At 44.6% G+C, this 6000-nt stretch overlaps 1 long non-coding RNA gene across 1 annotated transcript; it reads right to left on the reverse strand.

The window, feature by feature from the left end:
- Nucleotides 1-3095: 3095 nt before the first annotated feature.
- On the reverse strand, nucleotides 3096-3907 carry LOC109197998 (uncharacterized). Its single transcript, XR_002058993.1, has 3 exons — nucleotides 3863-3907; nucleotides 3639-3734; nucleotides 3096-3207 (listed from the first exon to the last, which is right to left on the reverse strand). It is a non-coding gene; the product is annotated as an uncharacterized LOC109197998 (long non-coding RNA).
- Nucleotides 3908-6000: the final 2093 nt, after the last annotated feature.

Here is a 6000-nt window from a genome sequence, read left to right on the forward strand (position 1 = left end):
GCAGGAGAGCGGGCCACAAGGCATGGGGCGTGGCTACTGCTCGGGCCAAAGCCGACGGAGGGGATGGCTCTCGTGACCATGCAGCAGCTGAAGCAGGAGCAGGAGGCTGATGCGACGTTGGTCAGGTGGGGCCTGCTGGAGGCAGCACGACGCTCAGGCTGACAGGGGTGTCAGGACAGAGGCCCGAAGTGAAGGCCTACTACTCCCAGTACAACAATCTGGAGACCCACGACGGCCTCCTGTACCGGAGATGGCGGGCCCCGAACAAGGCAAGGATCTCCCGCAGCTGTTGGTGCCTCGGTCGCTGCGGTCGCAGGTGCTCGAGCTTGTCCACGGCTCGGTGGGGCCAGCCACTATGGGAATGCTAAAACTCTCCGCCGTCTCAGGGGCAGTTCTACTGGCCTGGTTGTCGACGGGATGTGGAACTTCATGTGCACTGCTGTGACACCTGTACGGCACAGAAGGGCCCACTCAACGCCCCACTGCTCCCCTGCAGCCGCATTGGGTGGGGCCCCGATGGAGAGAGTGGGAGGAGACGTCCTAGGGCCTTTCCCCGTCCCCGAGGCAGGGTACCGGAGCGTTTGGTGGCCAGGGACTGCTACAGGAGGCTGAGGGAGCGGCCGCGAGTGGTTCATGACTACACCCGCCAGGCCCAGTTCAGCGCCGGAGTACGACAGAAAAGAGCCTGCGACACCAGGTGCCGAGGGGAGCTTTCGTGCCTGGCGACAAGGTTTGGGTGTACTGCCCGGTTCGCAAGAGAGGGGTGTCCCCCAGGCTGTGCGGTCACTGGCAAGGGCCGGCGGAAGTCGTGGGCGGCTAACAGAAGTGGTGTACCGATCCGCATGCCGGGCCAGGGCGCGTGGCGGTGTTGTACCAGGAAGGCTCTCACCGTACCGCCCGCCCACTCCAGCAGCCGCTGGGGCAGGGGATGCTGGCGGCACCCCAGGTTCTCATCCAAGAGACTCTTCCCCTGGTGGTCGAGATCGGCCTGCGCGCCGAATGAAGACACATGGACATTTGCAGGACTTTGTGTTGGAAATGGGGTTGTCGGGGACGACTGACCCCTTAGGTGGGGCTATGAAGCGGGCCAGGGCTGTTCGGGGTTTTTTATGACATTTATGTTCTGTTGCCATGGTTACGGGTGACGCTCTCTCTGCAACTGTGTGTTCGCGGGAAGCAAGACCAAACAATACCTCTGTCTCCTCCTTGTCTGAGCTCGCCACAATATTGATATATCGTCTGTGATAGTGTCTGTAATGTTGGGTGTCAGTGGTCTGTTGAAAGGGCAATTGATGTGATGTTGATGTGTTAGCTTACTGGCATTGTAAGTTCCAGTGGAGACTGACATTGAGAAACTGTAGTGCTTGTGTCTGCTCTAGTTGTGGTGCTAGTAGAGTCTGGTACTGTGGCAGCAAACTGACACTGGATGTTCTTCCACTGACTTTGCCCCTCACATTGTTGACTTTAAGCTGCAGAAGAAAACAGATCACAACAAAAAGAGTTTCATTCGTATTATTCTAACTGATGTTCATGGTCATAGTTTAATTAACATTTGCCTTGATATTGAGTAGAAGACTCAGAAGGCAGACCTGCATCTATGTATGTACTTTAATTACAACCACAGAACGCACTCACAGAATTTACAGTGTTGGTTGTAATTAGGATAATCAGTATTTTATTGTTACAGTTAAATACAGTGAAGGCAACACAAATCTTTAGGTAGAATAAGGCAGATAGGCAGAATGATCATTTATCAAACTAATGACACAAAGAAAGAAAATTGGGGAAATTTATTGTTTAGTCCTTAATGTAAACCAAATAGGACAAATGTTGTAAATATTTCTTTTTAAAAGATGCCAATCAAATAACAAAAAGTTTAACTTCTAGTAGAACTCACCGGTGTGCGAGTCAGCTTGCCGTTGTTCAGAAGAGCATGAAGAATTGACTACACCATTGTTATTTGCACAGATGTAGTGTGTCATTGACTCCCTGTGGTGAAAAACCAGACATTGTAAATGTTACCTCTCTATAAAGATGACGACTACAAAATACTAGACTGTCTCATTGTTAAACTTCACTGCATTTTCATTGTGCTGAAATGATCAAATTTGACATACCTGTGTGTTACGTGACAGGGTGGCAGCAATGTAGCGTCTGATTCTCCTGCAAGGTCAAACATAAAATTTTGACCTCCAAGCGCTTGGGCACCAAGGAAGAAACATGTCCCGTTTGAGGGTCACAGCCAGAGGCTGAGCTGCACACAGCTGTTCCTGCCACATTCAGTTCTAGTAATAGAGCCTGCAAGAACAAATAAGATCCATGTTAGTGAAAGCGGCAGTGTATATGTTAATAGGTACTGATCAATGCCATGTTATTATCCCCTGATATGGATTTCCTCAGTCTTTTGCTTTAGTAATTAAATAATTATTTTATTTATTTTTAAGTTTTTCTACATTACTCACATTAAGAATTGTCACATTAGTGTCAGGCACCAGTGGGGCAGGTGTTGTTGGAGCTGCAGTTGTGTTGGGTGGTGCTGTGGTGTTGGAATTAATCTGATTATTGATAGTGGCATTAACATTTGCCAGGTCTACCACACCAGTTGTTATCTTGGCAGTAGGGCTTCCCAGACCATCAGAACCTGAAAGAACAACCATAGACAAAAAGATCACTGTTGTGTTTAAAGTGCATGACAACATATTGTAGTGGGCCAGAGCTGTTCGGGGTTTTGTTACCGACATTAATGTTCTGTTGCCATGGTTACGGGTGACGCTCTCTCTGCAACTGTGTGTTCCCGGTGAGAGAGCGCCATTTTGTGTTGTTGTTGTTGTGGTTGCGGCGCGGAGCAGTTTGCTAGCGCAGTGCTCCTGCGCAGATTTAAATAAATGGCTGTGCTCCCTGGCTAGCTCGCGGAAGCAAGACCAAACAATACCTCTGTCTCCTCCTTGTCTGAGCTCGCCACACTATTGATATATCGTCTGTGATAGTGTCTGTAAGTTGGGTGTAGTGGTCTGTTGAAAGGGCAATTGATGTGATGTTGATGTGTTAGCTTACTGGCATTGTAAGTTCCAGTGGAGACTGACATTGAGAACTTGTAGTGCTTGTGTCTGCTCTAGTTGTGGTGCTAGTAGAGTCTGGTACTGTGGCAGCAAACTGACACTGGATGTTCTTTCCACTGACTTTGCCCCTCACATTGTTGACTTTAAGCTGCAGAAGAAAACAGATCACAACAAAAAGAGTTTCATTCGCATTATTCTAACTGATGTTCATGGTCATAGTTTAATTAACATTTGCCTTGATATTGAGTAGAAGACTCAGAAGGCAGACCTGCATCTATGTATGTACTTTAATTACAACCACAGAACGCACTCACAGAATTTACAGTGTTTGGTTGTAATTAGGATAATCAGTATTTTATTGTTACAGTTAAATACAGGTGAAGGCAACACAAGATCTTTAGGTAGAATAAGGCAGATAGGCAGAATGATCATTTATCAAACTAATGACACAAAGAAAAGAAATTGGGGAAATTTATTGTTTAGTCCTTAATGTAAACCAAATAGGACAAATGTTGTAAACATTTCTTTTTAAAAGATGCCAATCAAATAACAAAAAGTTTAACTTCTAGTAGAACTCACCGGTGTGCGAGTCAGCTTGCCGTTGTTCAGAAGAGCACTGAAGAATTTGACTACACCATTGTTATTTGCACAGATGTAGGTTGTGTCATTGACTCCCTGTGGTGAAAAACCAGACATTGTAAATGTTACCTCTCTATAAAGATGACGACTAAAAATACTAGACTGTCTCATTGTTAAACTTCACTGCATTTTCATTTGTGCTGAAATGATCAAATTTGACATACCTGTGTGTTACGTGACAGGGTGGCAGCAATGTAGCCGTCTGATTCCTGCAAGGTCAAACATAAAATTTTGACCTCCAACGCTTGGGCACCAAGGAAGAAACATGTCCGTTTGAGGGGTCACAGCCAGAGGGCTGAGCTGCACACAGCTGTTTCCTGCCACATTCATTCTAGTAATAGAGGCCTGCAAGAACAAATAAGATCCATGTTAGTGAATGGGGCAGTGTATATGTTAATAGGTACTGATCAATGCTATTTATTATCCCCTGATATGGATTTCCTCAGTCTTTTGCTTTAGTAATTAAATAATTATTTTATTTATTTTAAGTTTTTCTACATTACTCACATTAAGAATTGTCACATTAGTGTCAGGCACCAGTGGGGCAGGTGTTGTTGGAGCTGCAGTTGTGTTGGGTGGTGCTGTGGTGTTGGAATTAATCTGATTATTGATAGTGGCATTAACATTTGCCAGGTCTACCACACCAGTTGTTATCTTGCAGTAGGGCTTCCCAGACCATCAGAACCTGAAAGAACAACCATAGACAAAAAGATCACTGATGTGTTTAAAGTGCATGACAACATATTGTAGTGGGCCAGAGCTGTTCGGGGTTTGTTACCGACATTAATGTTCTGTTGCCATGGTTACGGGTGACGCTCTCTCTGCAACTGTGTGTTTCCCGGTGAGAGAGCGCCATTTTGTGTTGTTGTTGTGGTTGCGGCGCGGAGCAGTTTGCTAGCGGCAGTGCTCCTGCGCAGATTTAAATAAATGGCTGTGCTCCCTGGCTAGCTCGCGGGAAGCAAGACCAAACAATACCTCTGTCTCCTCCTTGTCTGAGCTCGCCACTATTGATATATCGTCTGTGATAGTGTCTGTAATGTTGGGTGTGAGTGGTCTGTTGAAAGGGCAATTGATGTGATGTTGATGTGTTAGCTTACTGGCATTGTAAGTTCCAGTGGAGACTGACATTGAGAAACTTGTAGTGCTTGTGTCTGCTCTAGTTGTGGTGCTAGTAGAGTCTGGTACTGTGCAGCAAACTGACACTGGATGTTCTTTCCACTGACTTTGCCCTCACATTGTTGACTTTAAGCTGCAGAAGAAAACAGATCACAACAAAAAGAGTTTTCATTCGCATTATTCTAACTGATGTTCATGGTCATAGTTTAATTAACATTTGCCTTGATATTGAGTAGAAGACTCAGAAGCAGACCTGCATCTATGTATGTACTTTAATTACAACCACAGAACGCACTCACAGAATTTACAGTGTTTGGTTGTAATTAGGATAATCAGTATTTTATTGTTACAGTTAAATACAGGTGAAGGCAACACAAGATCTTTAGGTAGAATAAGGCAGATAGGCAGAATGATCATTTATCAAACTAATGACACAAAGAAAAGAAAATTGGGGAAATTTATTGTTTAGTCCTTAATGTAAACCAAATAGGACAAATGTTGTAAACATTTCTTTTTTAAAAGATGCCAATCAAATAACAAAAGTTTAACTTCTAGTAGAACTCACCGGTGTGCGAGTCAGCTTGCCGTTGTTCAGAAGAGCACTGAAGAATTTGACTACCATTGTTATTTGCACAGATGTAGGTTGTGTCATTGACTCCCTGTGGTGAAAACCAGACATTGTAAATGTTACCTCTCTTAAAGATGACGACTAACAAATACTAGACTGTCTCATTGTTAAACTTCACTGCATTTTCATTTGTGCTGAAATGATCAATTTGACATACCTGTGTGTTACGTGACGGTGGCAGCAATGTAGCCGTCTGATTCTCCTGCAAGGTCAAACATAAAATTTTGACCTCCAAGCGCTTGGGCACCAAGAAGAAACATGTCCCGTTTGAGGGGTCACAGCCAGAGGCTGAGCTGCACACAGCTGTTTCCTGCCACAGTTCTAGTAATAGAGGCCTGCAAGAACAAATAAGATCCATGTTAGTGAATGGGCAGTGTATATTAATAGGTACTGATCAATGCTATTTTATTATCCCTGATATGGATTTCCTCAGTCTTTTGCTTTAGTAATTAAATAATTATTTTATTTATTTTAAGTTTTTCTACATTACTCACATTAAGAATTGTCACTTAGTGTCAGCACCAGTGGGCAGGTGTTGTTGGAGCTGCAGTTGTGTTG

This window comes from Oreochromis niloticus, unplaced genomic scaffold (genome assembly GCF_001858045.2).
Source record: "Oreochromis niloticus isolate F11D_XX unplaced genomic scaffold, O_niloticus_UMD_NMBU tig00001097_pilon, whole genome shotgun sequence".
NCBI classification, from domain to species: Eukaryota; Metazoa; Chordata; class Actinopteri; order Cichliformes; family Cichlidae; genus Oreochromis; species Oreochromis niloticus.